The sequence below is a fragment of the Esox lucius genome, chromosome 6 (assembly GCF_011004845.1).
Source record: "Esox lucius isolate fEsoLuc1 chromosome 6, fEsoLuc1.pri, whole genome shotgun sequence".
Taxonomy (NCBI): Eukaryota; Metazoa; Chordata; class Actinopteri; order Esociformes; family Esocidae; genus Esox; species Esox lucius.
Window position 1 is genome coordinate 7,287,670 of NC_047574.1, and position 16,998 is coordinate 7,304,667.

Consider the following 16,998-nt stretch of genomic DNA (forward strand, 5'->3'; position numbering starts at 1 on the left):
ACCTTGTTGAATCAATGCCACGTAGAATTAAAGCAGTTCTGAAGGCAAAAGTGGGTCAAACACAGTATTAGTATGGTGTTCCTAATAATCCTTTAGGTGAGTGTATGTAATATGTAATATGACCGGTCCTCACTCTATAATGTAATGTGACTGGACCTCTCCTCCTATAACATATAACATAATATATATAATATGTAATATGACTGGTCCTTGCTCTATAATGTAATGTGACTGGACGTCTCTCCATAACAGGTAATATCATTGGTCCTCTCTCTGTAGTGTGTCTGGTCTCAGTTGTTGATGACACTTCTGTCAATAATATGAATTCTAATTAGTACATGTTATGGTTTTTTTGCCTCTAATCCACTCTGTTCAGACCTTTGTTTGCCATTCATTTGATAACCAGATGGTGAGGTTGTTTATGACTGTGGTGCATTAATGTGCCTGTGTTGTAGGAAGTCAACCAGGAAGTGAGAGGAGAACCTGTGGAAAACTGGATATAATGAACAGAGTTTGGTTATCACATTGAAAAAATGCTGTTCCATAATGTCCTATTGAGAGGACTTTTTCATTTTATGTACTGGCATTGAATTGTATTTATTCACTGACACCACGCAAAGTGTATTATTGAAGGTGGCTAGGATTTACGTAAGATCTTTGATTTAGAACTTATCAATAACAAACATATTCCTTGTGTGGTCTTCATGCCAAACACACACACACACACACACAACTTTCCAGTTCAGATGCTTTGGTGAACAGGAAAACATACAATTACATGTCAGAGCATAACAGGATATGCAAAATTGCAAACGTGAGATCCTATTTGGTGACACAGTGATTAATCTTGTCCCCACTCTTTTTCTCCCATATAAGCGGAATACATCCTCAGACATGACAAGGATTAATGTTTGATTAATGCCTCCCATGTCAACGTTTATTATCTAAGCAAGGAAAACAATCAGACGCTTAATGTTGTTTAGTGTACAAACAGCTGCACTCTGAACAGTAGTGATAGTACACTTGTGTCCACAACGATGCCCTATTATAAGTAGAGCACAGCATCCTGTATCTGTGGTTCACTACATTTGACCGGAGCCCTATGGACCACTGCATGTGTAATAGTGTTTAATTTGGGACACAAACTTCGTGACTCCCTGGACCTTGTTCAGGCATAGGCATTTAATATGTTTGCTCAGCTGGGAAGCAGTTAGGTTCAACAGATTTTAAGTAGTGAAGATCAACACAACAGTAGATGAATGCGGGACTGTTGACTGTTTTAGAGGGCTAGGGAGAGGGGGAGAGAGGGAGAGGGAGAGAGAGGGAGGGAGGGAGATCTTTGGCATTTAGGAACACCAGCTCTCAGAAGAACATAAAGCACCAACACAGGAATTTGTAAACAACAACAACTGCACACAGACATGGCTCAGTTGGTAGAGCTTGGCGCTTTTCATTTCAGTGTTGTGGGTTCAATTCCCACAGGCGATCAGTATGAAAAGAGTTTGACACTGTATTCATTCAACACTGGAAGTCGATTTGGAAGAGCGTCTCCTAAATGAGAAGAATTTAAATTACATCTGTTGTGGCTGAATAGTTGTTCGGAAAGTTTCTCGAAGATAAGATGGGATAAGAACAAATCAAGGTAATGTCTATGAGGGAGTTTTCCCATATCTTCCTATTCAAGCAATGGCAGCAGCTTTTATAAAATTAACTCTGACGTGACATGAAAGCCAATGAACTCAGTCACAGAGGTTTCAAAACCAGCATTGCTATGTGGCTATAATTCCCGAGGGCCGCTTGCAAAGCCTCCTCAATAGATCAGACCAGGGCCGGGCTGTGGCCCGACCTTAACAGGGGTACAGACCAGAATGTAAAGAAAATGGACTCCTCTGACAAATGCAGGCAGCGGCCTGGTCGGCTTCCTCATGACTGTCAGCTTCCCGCTTTGCGCATTACGTTGACGGACGATTGCCCGTCTTTTCGAGTGACATGCGTCTCACAGGCATTGCGTGCCCCATCTGAGTGAATGACACTTTTCACGCAGATAGAATGCGGGCATCGCTTGGGGGAATAGGGCAGGGGCTCAAGCACCACCCCGGGGTCTATCTGTGCACGTGCCTGGACCAGGGTTTGGGGTTTTGCAATTCAATAGGGTAATCGGTTGCTCTAAGGTGAATTGTGATAGTTTGTCAGGGGCAGGTTGAACCAGTGGCTAGTCAGCGTTACCCACACAAACGATGAGTGCATTTGCCTTCCTTGGTTGGGTTCCATGTCTCAAGGCAAAAGTGGAAGTATTATCGTCCAGTGTTATTTCATTATAATCTCAACAGACAGCATCTCTGTGAAACACGGCGTGGTTACAACAGAGCCTTAGTCAAAGGTCAAAAAGTGTTACCTTTGGTAAAGTGTTATAAACGTGTCCCTTTGCCTTTTCAACAAGGTACGTTTTCACAAGTTTACATTAATCCAGATTCTTTTCAGGGATACACAACATCCTTACATGTATATATTTAATGTGAATTGATATTAAAAGATTTTTTTAATATTACGTAAAAATATATTTATAAATTGTATATGTTATCTGTAATGCTACATTCCCTGTGACGGGGTGATGCTGAATATAAGCAATGGATCAACATGCTTTACTCTCCCTTACGAGACCTGGACCAAAATCATGCAGCCCCGTGTCTCTCTTCCCCCATTCCCTGATACTTGAAGACAAGTACACCAAGGAGTCCCAAATTACATACTATTCCCTATTCAGGAAATCTCTCTCGACCTTACTTAAAAGTGTGTTCAAGTAGTTGAATACAGCGACTAGGGTACCATTTGGGTCACGGAGTGTCGAGTAAGACAGAGCGAACCTGGACTGGCCATGTAAGGAGACGAGCCCTTAGCTTGGTTTACACAGCCCAACACCTTCAGTGCAAATGGAACCCTGTCCCCCCTTTAGTGCACTGCTTTTCACCAGAGTGGGTCTAAAGTGGCGTGCCGCTCCTGTTTAGGCTGCGGACACATCAGCGGTCATGTATTTACCGTTCATTAAAGCTGTGTGGTCTCTGACCACGGTAATTGATGCTAGTTGTCAGGTCAGATAAGTTTAGCTGAGACCACCAATGAAGCCTGACAGAGGGAAGCATCTGTACGCTTTTAGTTCAGACTTTTCCTTGATTACTGTGCAATGAAATGAGACTGGTTTAACGGTGGATATGAAATCCATTATTTCCTTGAGGATTTCCATAAGGGTCTTTATATTGAAACGGTTGGGGAACCATTATGTTATTCAACAAACCTCATACAAGGGTTCCTCAGATCCATTTCAAAGAACTACCCCACGATTACTGTAATACCAATCAGAATAATAACAAAATAACATTTTAAGTTGACAGTGATTATTATTATTTAATTGGGGAAGCAGAATAGAAAAAATTCTAAGTTTGAAGTTAACATAGAAATATAATTAATTATATTTCTACTGGCACCAATTACAGACACCTTTTTATGACTCCTCATCAGCATACCTGCAGAAAAAAACACAAACAAAACAATATGCCCTTTGCAGCTAGTCTTCAACATTTTATTTCCTCTTTGATTGAAAGTGGTATGTAAAATAGGTATTAGCATTAACAATTAGTATATAACATAAGTACCTGTATTAACAGTTGTACATCAGTACCAGTATTAACAGTTGGTACATCAGTATCAGTATTAACAGATGGTACATCAGTATCAGTATTAACAGATGGTACATCAGTATCAGTATTAACTGTTGGTACATCAGTACCAGTATTAACAGATGGTACATCAGTATCAGTATTAACAGTTGATACATCAGTATCAGTATTAACAATTGGTACATCAGTACCAGTATTAACAGCTGGTACATCAGTATTAGTATTAACAGTTGGTACATCAGTACCAGTATTAACAGCTGGTACATCAGTATCAGTATTAACAATTTGTACATCAGTACCAGTATTAACAGTTGGTACATCAGTACCAGTATTAACAATTTGTACATCAGTACCAGTATTAACAGTTGGTAGATCAGTATCAGTATTCACAGTTGGTACATCAATATCAGTATTAACACCTGGTACATCAGTGTCAGTATTAACACCTGGTACATCAGTATCAGTATTAACAGCTGGTACATAATTTATCAGTATTGACAGTTGGTACATCAGTATCAGTATTAACAGCTGGTACATCAGTATCAGTATTCACAGTTGGTACATCAATATCAGTATTAACACCTGGTACATCAGTGTCAGTATTAACACCTGGTACATCAGTATCAGTATTAACAGCTGGTACATAATTTATCAGTATTGACAGTTGGTACATCAGTATCAGTATTAACAGCTGGTACATCAGTATTAGCACTATTAGCACAGAGTTGGTACAAAAAATTTGTGTCCAAAATAACAGTGAAACGGTATTTGAGTACAGCTCTGTCAGTAGTATCCTGAACGGTGTAAATAAGTGTCACAATACTGAATAATTCCTTTACAAATAAAGTGGATGGTCTTAAAATAGTGGGCCATGCATTGGCTGGCTAGATTGATTGATTTGGTAATTGGTTTGTCTGTTTGGCTAGAATGATTGGGTCTGTAATTGGTTTGTCTGTTCATTGCCTGTGATGATGTTAGGTGGCTCCTCGGTAACGTGGGAGAGATGAGTAAGGGGGTCCGTGTGTTTGTGAGGGTGTGTGTTGGATGGATGGTGCAGTGTCTGGGTGGTAATGTGTGCATTGGGGGGGGCTATCACCTGACCACTCATACAGAACCTCACATGGACGGGTCACTATGACAACGGTGACGTTGTGAACAAGGAAGACCCTGTGGGCTCCTGCCCTAACTAAGCTTGCGTCTTAAATGGCACCCTATGCCCTATATAGTGCACTATATATGACCAGGGCCCATAGGGTAACGAGTGCTATTTGGGACGCTCGCTAACTAACAGGAGACTTTACCGAAGCTTGGCTTTGATTTGCCTCTGGAAAGCTAATTAAGAGTTGGACCAAATGAGAAATGATTTATTCACATCATGCAACAGACAATAACCCAACAATAAATGCTTAAGGTTCATGTGAATGGAGTTTGTGTGTGTGTGTGCGCGTGTGCATATGTGCATGCACACTTCTTTGTGTATATGTGTGTGTTAACTACCGTTTGCAAATGTTTTGTCAATCAAATAATTCCTACATTTTTTTACTTTATTAGCAACACCCCCCACACCTATCTCCAGAGTAAATTCAGGTTCATTAAATACTTTCCGGAAAATACGAGTGACTGATATTCCATAGCAATGTTTTGTTGTCTTGAGATTTTGTAAATAAATTATAATGTTTATCCAATCTTATTTTGATCGGAATGCATGCATTCTGTGATACTATTTTATGTGGATGTACGAGCGTCCTCATGGGGGCAGTGTGTGACGATAGTGTGCCACTGAACGTTACATTGACATTAATTGGATTGACAACCACAGAACTTTGCCACCTAAATTACATCGAGTCAACTCAAGATCCATTCGGCTGGTTACTCTGGATGTATCGATAAAGCAAGAGTGCTAGGCATTTTTAGTGTGTCTGATAGGTCATTTACCTAGTATGTCACTGTAGATCAGAGATAAAAGCATTGGGGTCCTATGGATAAAAGGATTAAATGCTATACCAGTAGTTCATTTTTTAGACCTTAATCTTGTAGCCTTCTCTTGGTCCCATTAACTTTTCAACTGGAGTAGATAACAGACAGCAGTGCATGAAGCATATGTGGTTGTGTCTGTGCGTAAGAGGACCTAAACGGACGTTCCAGCAGCTTCAGCAGTGCGGTTGGAGAGAGCTAAGCAATGGTAACTGGTACACTGGCGGCTATTGCTGCAGTGATTGGGTGACACTGGGTTAAACTTCAGTAGCTGACAGGGGTGAGGGTGCATTTAGGAGAACTGCGTCCATGTGTTATAGACGCATGATATCAACCTAAATTATGTGATATAGTTCTGCATAAAAGTCCAGTGTGCGTTCAGAAGATGTTTTATTTCGCATTGATCAAGTCACAGTTGTCTTGTGTGGAAGCATTTTCAAAGGGAACGACAGATGCTGTCGTATTGGTCCGGAAAGCCGCACTTGGATAAATTGTACCAAAACATAAGGACGTTTGAAACGTTTTGGATCACGGTGTATTTGTGCCTCCCGTTGTGGTACGTCATTGTCACTCAGTCCAATCACGCTGAAGCTGTATCGCGGAGCGTTTTCCACGCGTTCTCTGCAATTCCAGCGGTGAAATAATTAATGAATCCAAAGAAGACAGCCTGAGTCTTTTATTGCGCTCCAGCGCGGTCAGTTGCGCGGCATGAATGTTTGTCTGTAGTCTAATGTAAATGTATTTAACTGATACCAATTTTAGTGTATTAAAGCATTAAGTGGAAGCTACATGGTTGTCAAAATCAGTGGTATTCTACATCTTCAAATAACATTTATTCCTACTATTCTGGACCCAAATATGGTAAGTAGGCTGAACCGTTTTATTTCTTTATCTATGATATTTGAAGTTTATTTTATTGCAATTCTACTTGGAGGAAGAACTAAGTTATGTAATATAGATGTTCTTAATAACTGTGCAGGCTTTTTGTCCGTAGACTACAGACTCAGGCAAATTGGAAACTTGGGTATTAAAAAAAACAGAACGCGTCTTTCTTCTATTAGACACAGAAAATGAAATTCGTTGATATACATCATATGAAACAGACTTATTCCCGTCCAGCTGTTATTCCAGGGTGGTTTTCTACTTGGCTTTTTTTCTTGTCTCCATGTCCAGTAAAACATCTGCTTAAACTGCCTTTAATATTATTATTTGTTCCTCACTATGACGGATCTCTTTTAAGCACTGGTAGCCATTCGGGCGGTTGTTGATCCAAAACTGAGAATATGCCGGTGTTCAAGCCGGCTGCTTTAAAAGCTATATTGTTTGGTTTAAGTGCCACATAATATTTTCGTTTTTTAATGACTGTACTTTTTTATTGACTGTGATGACGACGCTCGCGTACAAATTGCTATCTTGGCTATTTCAACGTGTCCCGTGCCAATCAACTGGTCGCGATTTAAGAAAATGTACAATCATTATCTATTACACGGTCAAGCAGGGTACAGTTTAATTTGCACTGCAAATGGTATACCTGTGGCAGGATTTGGTTAACTGAAGATTTTATTTAGTTTTGTTCATGTGCTATTTTGGTTTGTGCTGAAAGAAAAAAACATGTCAACCTTCACAACCAGATGTGGCGATAACTTAATCTGCAGTCTACATATGAAATTCCTTCATCCCAATGACTGGAGCCAGGCCGTAGCCAGTTTAGCAAAGGTGCACTGTGGCCAAACTGCTTTTCACAACTGTACACTCTGGTCTTTAAAGGGTTACTCAGCTTCCCCCTAATCTTTCGCGTAACCCTTTTGAGGTTCCAGGTAGAACCCTTTTAGTTCCTGTTAGAGGTCTATTAGTTCCAAGTGAAACCCTTTTGGGTTCCATGCATTCCTGCATTGTTCGGTCTGTGGAAAATCAGTACGCCCTTTGCATTAGAGGTGTCTGTCTTGAGATTTGGCCCGAGCACTGCTTACTAGTCACCCAGAACAACAGGCACACTCTGACACATTTCGAGGCTGACAGGGTCTATCTACCTCTTGATCATCCTGCCTGAGCCCTCCCCCCTTCCCCCCAGCACCGCGGCCTGAACAGTCGGCAGAGGTTGAACCGATGCCAGGGTTTCCTAGCTTTTGTTTGAAGGTCCTTTTAAAAGTGTAGGCTTAAAGCCATTGGGTTTGTTTTAAATAGGCTACCAAGTGTTATCCGCCGTTCTTTATCATACGTGTGTTTTATTATGTGTGAGATGGATGATATCCACTGTTTAGTGCGTGTGAGCGTTCGTGTGCGTGTGAGCGTTCGTGTGTGTGTGTGTGTGTGTGTGTGTGTGTGTGTCTATTGGCATGGCCAGAAACATACTGCTGTGGGAATCAGATCGGACTGCTCTAAGGTGAATTGATTACACACGCTGTAATTCAAAACAACAGTCAGACTGTATATACAGGGTGAGCTATGTTAATGAGATGCTTACCTCAGCCGACATTATACGCGATCTCTGGCACAATTTATACCGTTCTCTAATGCAAAATTTCCCCTCGCTCGCTCTCTCTCTCTCTCTCTCTCAGGCTTCCTCCCTCCATTCCATGTCCTCACTCCTAGTCCCAGAGAAGCGTTCGATCCCTGAGATAACCTGATCTGTAATTCTCAATGCTTCTCGTCCATAAATAATACATTTCTTAAACCTAGGAATCCAAATACACGACTGTGGTGCATTTCCAATTTAATAGAGCTAATTCGAAGTCTGAAAATGCGTCCTAAACCGTGGTGTGTTCTCTAGGAGCGTCCCACTGGACCATGTCATAAGAAGTGCAGTATCTAGTGAATAGTTTTCCAGAGGCGACTAACATTAGAGGGCCAGTCATTTCTTGGCTGCACACTGCTCCGAGCTTTACGAACACTTACGGCAATTTCACACGCCGAGTTGAGGTTTTAAGTTTTAAAATGTGACTTCAAGTCGGGGCACTGTGTTATGCTTTCGAGCACTTTAATTGGTGACATTTTGAAATCTGCCTAATTTCTCCGACAGCAGTGTCTTCTGCTGTAAATGAGCCCTGCTCGTTATCGATAGTTTTTTTTTTATGCTGAGCGAGATGGAAAAGAGAGATAGTTAGTGACAGAAATGGAGGGAGAAAAACAGATGAGAGATAGAAGGACGGGGAACGAAAAGAGAGAGACGGGAGGGAGAGACAGCGATACATAGAAAATCATTCAGCACAAAAGGCAGTGTTTAACCAGTATCCAATCAAAAACCATCCTGCTTGCACTTGACCCTTAACCCCATCCTTATCCTAATGTTGCATACATTATGGGCATCACTCTGAGCTCTTAGTGGCAATTCAACATCTGGTTTTCAAGCACATGTGGAAGTTACAGCAAAATTGAGGCAGTGCTGCCTCATCCTGAATTCAGACTCCAGGTGGGTGTCTGCTGCCTATAGCTACAGTACAGGGGGTGCAACACCAGACACATCAGAAAATAAAGTTATATGTACAGTTGTGAGAACCTGTTTGTTTTGTTTTCAGGTACCCATTTGCTGTCTCCACTCACTGCTGAGAAGCAGTGAATGAAAATACCCTAGTGCAATCAGTTTATAGGGCATTGTCAGTTTTTTGGTTTGATGGTCAGCTAACATTGTCAGATATGTTGATGTAACCCTATTGATTTTGTTAGTCGCTTGCACAGATATCGTACAAACATTGTGTAAGCAACCAAATCTCTCTTAGGGCCTCCAAAAGATGAGAGGTGACGCTGGATAATCATGACTGGATCCCTGAAAAAACGATGTTACGGTTTTCTGGCGACCCCGCGGAGTTTGCTTGATCCTTGAATATGACTACATCAACTAATAGGAGCTTATATCACCTGGAGCACATTTCCTCTCACCAACTGTGTTTACCATATTTAGACTTCAGTCTACAGTCTATCTGATATGTTCATCTTGACCTTTTTCCATATTTGGGTCCGTAAATCTCTTTCCTCAGCAGGAGTCCAAAAAGTATATTTTTCAAGACCCAGTGTTGTGAGTTATGTGATGCAAATTAGTTATAATAACACCTAAGCAACACCCCCTAAAATCTTTAAACGTTTCAAGAATGTTTGAACAGCTGGCGTTGGACGTCACAGCTTCTTTAACTCATCCAGAAGTCCGCGAAATGTACTGCTTCTCACCGTTTTCGTCCTGACTTGGCAAATCAGATCATGGGGTTTTCTCAAAGGGATCTACTTACCTCTCTATATAGAATGAGTATCCTTGATGAAAAGGTGTGTAATTGGGGGGGGGGGGTGGGGGGGGGGGGGGGGGGGGGGGGGGGGGGGGGGGGCCCGTCCACTAGCCTAGTAACGAAATTGCTTGACCTCTCAATCATTATTGGTTTCCAGGTCACGGAGTGGAGACGGCAGAAGGGAGAGTATATCAGCTTTACTTTCACGAAATGAGAAAACACCCATGTCATTGTTATAGTTTTGATGTAGATCACTGCTTTGGCACTAAGTCCCCATTCCATTCCTTTCAATAAATGCCGTGTGGTAATCCATTTATTCAAACAACAGATTTAAATTGTCTGGCTAAAAGCCTGCACCATGTCATAATCCTTTGAAAATTATTGAAGTATATGATTTAAACATTAATAATGTGAGAGCGATCTTTAAGCATAATGTTTGTCCAATCAAACGTAAATCAATAGAATCTTGGCAGTTGTGGTTTTATTATTTTAATGGTCTGTGTCCAAATGGAATCCTATTCCCTACATTGTGCTCTACATAGACACTCTGTTCCCTTTATAGTGCACACATTTTGGAAATAGTGGTGTTGTTTTTGATCCGAGGTCAGGGGTTTTGCACACTCTTGTCTTTTTAAAGCAGATTCCCCTTCATAACAACTTTGATAAAAGATATAGAATTTTACATCCCTTGTATTGTTGTGAGAGAAAGACAACTCGACAGCATGCACTCACTACAGACTCAAGCTCTCTCAGCAATGTAAGAGAAAATTAAAGCAAATTGAAGTGCTATGCTCTGGAAGATTGAAGAGTTGAGTGGTTTGTATTTGGGTGTGTATGTGTCTGTCTGTCTGTGTATCTGTGTGTGCGTGTGTCTCTGTGTGTTGTGAATGTTGTGAAGTTGTGGTGTGTTCTTGATTGAAGAATTGACTGGTGTGTGGAGTGTAATGTCTGGTCTGAGAACTTGACCCTCAGGCCACCATTGTAAATAGGACTTTGGTTTTTAATATACCTGCCTGGTAAAATGAAGGTTCAATAAAAAACAAAACTCTGCGGGGCTAGATTGCTGACTGAATGACTGACTGCTCTCATGGGCTAAATGGCTGACCGGCTGGCTTGCTGAGTGATTGGCTTGCTGATTGACAGACTGACAGCTCTTGTAGGGCTAGATCCTGGCTGGATACTAGATACTAGCTTGTTGACTGACTGGCTTGTTGACTGACTGATTGACCGACTGGCTGATGGACTCTGTTTTGGAGTGTCAGTAATTTACAGGAAGTATGACCTCTACCAGATGTATGTGTGACCACTACAGAAGGTGTGTGACCTCTATAGGAAGGGTGTGTGTGTGTGTGTGTGTGTGTGTGACCTCTATAGCACCTCTATAGGAAATGAGTGTGTGTGACCTCTACAGGAAGTGTGTGTGACCTCTACAGGAAGTGTGTGGGGCCTCTACAGGAAGTGTGTGGGGCCTCTACAGGAAGTGTGTGGGGGCCCTTAAAGGTTGGTTTGGTTTATAGTGGTCATTCATCATGCGTGTCAGAAACGTGGTGCCCACATCCTGTGGTGAGTCCGTAGTGCTGTTAGAACTGCATTTTCTCCACCATGTTGACAGACCTGTGGTCAACCTGGGTATGCGTTTACTGGGAAGTCATTAAAAAGACATTATAGAAGTGTCTCAAGTAGCCTGATCGTGGTATTTACAGACCCTGTGGCTCGTATGTACTCATAGTTTAAGGGCCTTCTTTAAAATAGCCTGATTTATGTCAGTCCCGAGTTGGACGTAGACAGGAGATTCTTCAGATTTTTCCAACTGTCAGAGGACTTTTCTGAATAGGTGCCTCCCAAGTGGCTCAGTGGGACCTTGTCGTAGTGGAGTATATTTGATAGAAGAATAATACGTGAACAAATTAAATACGGGACCATTGTATGCTGTAGCTCTCTGTGCTATTTAATTATTCTGCAATCAGGCTGCTCTGTTTGCACTGCGCTCCCACCATCACAGTATCAAGGCCATATTATCAAAGTCATTGCGATTGTGTGCTGAAGTTAGAGCAAGGCAGCACGGAGAATGTTGAATGTTGTTGTTGGAACAATGGAACAAAGAGCTGGGAGTCCAGTATCTCAAGGCCAGCTTTGTCTCAATTGTCATCGCAGAGAAATTGACCAAAAACCTATTATTATACTGTCCTTCTGTTGTTGTACTGTGTTTAGCGTATATTGTTCAGTGTTATGTGGACCCGAGAAGAGAAGCTTTGTTTTTCGCTATTGCCATTTTCCAGAATGAGAGTGAAATACTGATAATGCTAACATTTAGAGGTTAATTGCAGTTTTGTATGAAGAAAATTCTTGGTAGACAATTCAACATTTGCAAAGTGAACAATGCATTTAGATCAATTCTCATTATAAGAATACTCTAATTATGTCCCAAAGACCTTACTCCCTATTTCCCACAGGGCTAATATAACATAGTTCACTATGCACTACATGGAGTGTCATTTGGGACACAAACAGTCTCTTGTATTTTTATAATTATATACATTATCTGTGCAATATGTGTATACTATATATATAGTATACACACATGCTACATATATATATATATATATATATATTCTTACTTCTGTATAAACCTGCTGTCATTTTCACTCGCCGCATGGGTGACCCCATCTTGACTAGTTGCTAGGGACATTACATAGCTGAGCAGAGAGAAGTGAAAGGTGTTTGTTCAATGCAATGTTGAGTTGTTAAGAGTACACACACACACACACACACACTCTCTCTCACACACATTCTTTTGTCAGGTTGAGTTGACTTTATTGGCCACTGAAAACAATCTGTTGTGTTGGATAGACAATCTGTTTTATAACCACCTGTAGGCAGCAAAATGTATGTGTTTGTGTAACATGTACTCACTTCCTTAATCCTCTTAGTTCCTGGAGGAACATGGGGCCTGTACGGTCTGTGTGTGTGTGTGTGTGTACTTTTTATGTGTACTTTGTGTGTGTACTGATGTGTGTGTGTGTGTATGTGTGTGTGGGAGAGAGCGTGTACAGTGTGTAAACTCTCCTCTGTAGTGTGTTTTGTACTGTATGAAGCTTGGGAGGGAACTGTTGCATCAAACACAAGCTTAGCAACGCCTTGGACACGCTGGTAAAGCACTGGAATGTCTGAACCGTGACAGAATGATACAACAGGAACGTCTTTACTTCTGAGAATATTATCTGATGGCAGTGGTATGCAGGTCTGTTCCCGCGAACACGCACAGCCATGACAAAAGTATGTGAAAGCTGGAAAGTTCTTTGTTTTTCTTGGGGGGGGGGATGGGGGTGCGGACGGTCAGAACCAGATTTTCATTCACTGTCGGATTCTGAGACGACTGTGGAGTTCAGTTTGGTTCCGCAGATATGTGTCATGTATGTTTTACAGGATGTACACAGTATATGTGTTTGTGTGTGTGTATGTATGAATGGCTGCTTTAATCCACTGCGCAATGCAGTCAGCATTCTACTCATTTGGACCAAATGGCAATATGTTCCCAATGTTAGGGCTCTTAGCCTCGGGCCCAGCACACTCTGGTCCAAAGTAGCCCACTACCTGGGGAATAGGGTGCAGTTTGCGACGCAGACTGAGTCTGAGGTAGAATGGGGGGGGCTAGCTCAATAAATACCGGTGTGGATTCCTGGATGTTCTGCTCGTGGCTGTTGTAACCTTGCAAAAGCCACTTTTTCTTTGAAGGTAGACAGGCCAGTGGATAGTTCAGTGATGTATAGCGATGGTCCGGAATTATGAAGCAGGTGTGGCCACAGACAGCCATATACAGCCACAGACAGTCTTATACAATCACAGACAGCCATATACAGCCACAGACAGCCATATACAGCCACAGACAGCCATATACATCCACAGACAGCCATATACATCCACAGACAGCCATATACAGCCACAGACAGCCATATACATCCACAGACAGCCACAGACAGCCATATACATCCACAGACAGCCACAGACAGCCATATACATCCACAGACAGCCACAGACAGCCATATACATCCACATACAGCCATATTCAGCCACATGCAACCACTGACAACCACATACAGCCACAGACAGCCATATACAGCCACAGACAGCCATATACAGCCACAGACAACCACAGACAGCCATATACATCCACAGACAACCACAGACAGCCATATACATCCACATACAACCACAGACAGCCATATACATCCACAGACAACCACAGACAGCCATATACAGTCACAGACAGCCATATACATCCACAGACAGCCATATACAGCCACAGTCAGCTACAGACATCCATATACAACCCTAGACAGTGGCCTTTCAGAAACAGTTGAGATGATAAACTGAACCCGGCTGATATTGTTCATCGCACTTAGTAAAATGACCCTATTAATATTTATTTTATAAAATAGGTGATTAATGGGTGAGTACAAGATTTAAAGTATTTGTAGTAATAATTTTGATAAGAAATTGTCAGCACAAATGTCATCATATGTCTTGTGATAATTAACTCACATTATTGTAATATGTATTATTTTCTTGTCCCAGCTCTGTTACAACCTACAGAAGCGTGGAAACATTTTACATAACATACAGTGTATGGAAATTAGAATATATATTTTTTGAATGAACATATATTGTAATATTACCATATTAAATTGTTTATTTTTAATCCAGCTCCTCTGATATGCTGTACATATACGCACAAACATCACACACACACACACACACACACACACATACACACACGCACACACACACATGCACACACACTGTTGGGAGAGGTTGTAGGAATGTTCAGCTTACATAGATTACATGACAGTATAGAGAAAACTGACAGTCAGACGGCTCATCACAGTACATTGATTCTGTAGCACTATCTTTACCAATGATCACAATCATTATCACGCATGTAGCCCATCATTACCATTTTTCACGATCATTATCACGCCTGTAGCCTATCATTACCATTTTTCATGATCATTATCACTCCTGTTGTTGGAACTAGTAAGTGTCTGTAAAATATGTATCTGAAAAGAACATTGTTGATTGCAATCGTAACTGCACAAGATGCTGTATAATTTACTTGGTTGAAATGGCATGTTTTGACTAATTTTTTCCAGATAATGTGTATGACAGAGAGGGAGAGAGGGAGAGAGAGAATCAGGGAGTGACAGAGAGAGACAGAGAGAGAGAGAGAGGGAGAGACAGGAAGAGACATGGAGAGAGATAGAGAGACAGAGGGAGACAGAGGGAGACAGGGAGAGTCAGAGAGAGACTGGGAGAGACAGAGAGAGACTGGGAGAGTCAGAGAGAGACTGGGAGAGACTGAGATTAACAGAGAGAACCAGAGAGAGAGACAGAGACAGAGAGAGACTGGGAGAGTCAGAGAGAGACTGGGAGAGACTGAGATTAACAGAGAGAACCAGAGAGAGAGACAGAGACAGAGAGAGACTGGGAGAGTCAGAGAGAGACTGGGAGAGACTGAGATTAACAGAGAGAACCAGAGAGAGAGACAGAGACAGAGAGAGACTGGGAGAGTCAGAGAGAGACTGGGAGAGACTGAGATTAACAGAGAGAACCAGAGAGAGAGACAGAGACAGAGAGAGACTGGGAGAGTCAGAGAGAGACTGGGAGAGACTGAGATTAACAGAGAGAACCAGAGAGAGAGACAGAGACAGAGGGAGACAGGGAGGGAGCACATTCTTTGGCAATCTAAATAAAAAAGCGTAGCTCATTGAAAATGAATGATGATGATGATACTATGAGCTTCTCCGCACGGTCCACTGTTCTTCAGTTCCAGGAGAGGCATTCTTTTTTCCCTCTTTTTTTACTGAAAGTTTAAAACATACATTATATACCAAACTGAAAATCCCCACATTACCCTCCCTATCCACCCCCAACGCCGACAGGACATTCTTCATGATGTTAGTTAAAGGCACACAGTAGCTCATCAAAAATGGGAATCCTGGTAGACGACACATTGTAGTTGTGAGGACACTTTATCTGGACCAAGGTGGTCCTCAAATGTAGAGTTACGGTCTCTGAACTGTAATCTTTGACTTTCTTTATGCAGGCTTTCATTTGGTATTTAAAATGGCTGCAGCATTTAATCAAGACAGAAAGAATGAACTGCAGTCTGTAGTTCATTGTGAGGGAACTGGCTGTCAATCTCTTACCAAAGGGCGAGGGACTGATTCATTTGATTTTAAATTGATGGGAATGGATTTGAATATCATAATAGGTCTATCTGGGTTTCACAAGATCTACTGTGATGTGGACCAGAATGACCTTTCAACTTTCCCCAACATCTCACACCTAATCCTGACACACAATAACTTAACCCAGACCTAAATCGTAATTCTCAGCCTAGATCTAACTAGATCTAATGTCCATACCTTAAAGTAACCCCAATTCTAATTATGCAATTATTACTCTAACATTGGAAATCGCCATGTGGTGAACAATTTGTCAGGTGTTACAATCTTTCTGGGGATTTCTTCCTACCCATAAGCACAGTACGCATAGACCTGGATCTCGCACACACAGCACCATCAGGAGCTTGCTTTCTACTTGGTGTGAAAGAAAAACAACGGTTGTGTCTTAAGGTATTTGATGGTAGCTGCATAAAGTCAGGTCAGGAGATATTTGGACACTGACAACATTTCCATAATTTTGGCTCTGTAGACCACCACAGTGGATTTGAAATTAAACAACCATGATGCATTTGAAGTGCCTGACTTTCAGCTTTAATTCAAGGGGTTGAACAAAAATATTGAATGAAACGTTTAGGAATTGCAACCATCTTCGTACACTGTTCCCTTGACTCAAATGTAATTTAACAAATTAACAGAGTCATAAATATTTGATACTTTTTTAATACTTTGTTGAGAATCATTTGCAGTCAGTGACTGCTTGAATTCTGGAATGCTTGGGTGCCCTCTTTTGGGATGCTTTGCCAGGCCTTTTCTGCAGCTGTCTTCAGTTGTTGTTTGTTTGTGGGTCTTCAGTTGTTGTTTGTTTGTTTTGTCTTCAGCAAGTGAAATGCCTGCTCAATCGGTTTGAGATCAGATGATTGACTCGGCCATTGCAGAATATTCCACTTAAAA

At 41.5% G+C, this 16,998-nt stretch overlaps 1 protein-coding gene across 4 annotated transcripts in view; it reads left to right on the top strand.

Annotated features, from left to right (window-relative positions):
* The window catches only part of LOC105025292 (muscarinic acetylcholine receptor M3), a 116,925-nt gene that overhangs the window by 44,995 nt on the left and 54,932 nt on the right, over positions 1 to 16,998 (top strand). The window contains exon 1 of one of the 4 annotated variants that reach the window (XM_020047079.2): positions 6,145 to 6,204. The exons of 1 other annotated variant lie outside the window; for it this stretch is intronic. The gene's annotated coding sequence lies outside the window, so the exon portion shown is untranslated. Of the gene's footprint in view, positions 1 to 6,144; positions 6,205 to 6,315; positions 6,510 to 13,067; positions 13,139 to 16,998 lie in introns of those variants that run through there. 2 more of the 4 variants (XM_020047076.2, XM_020047078.2) reach the window with 2 other exon arrangements.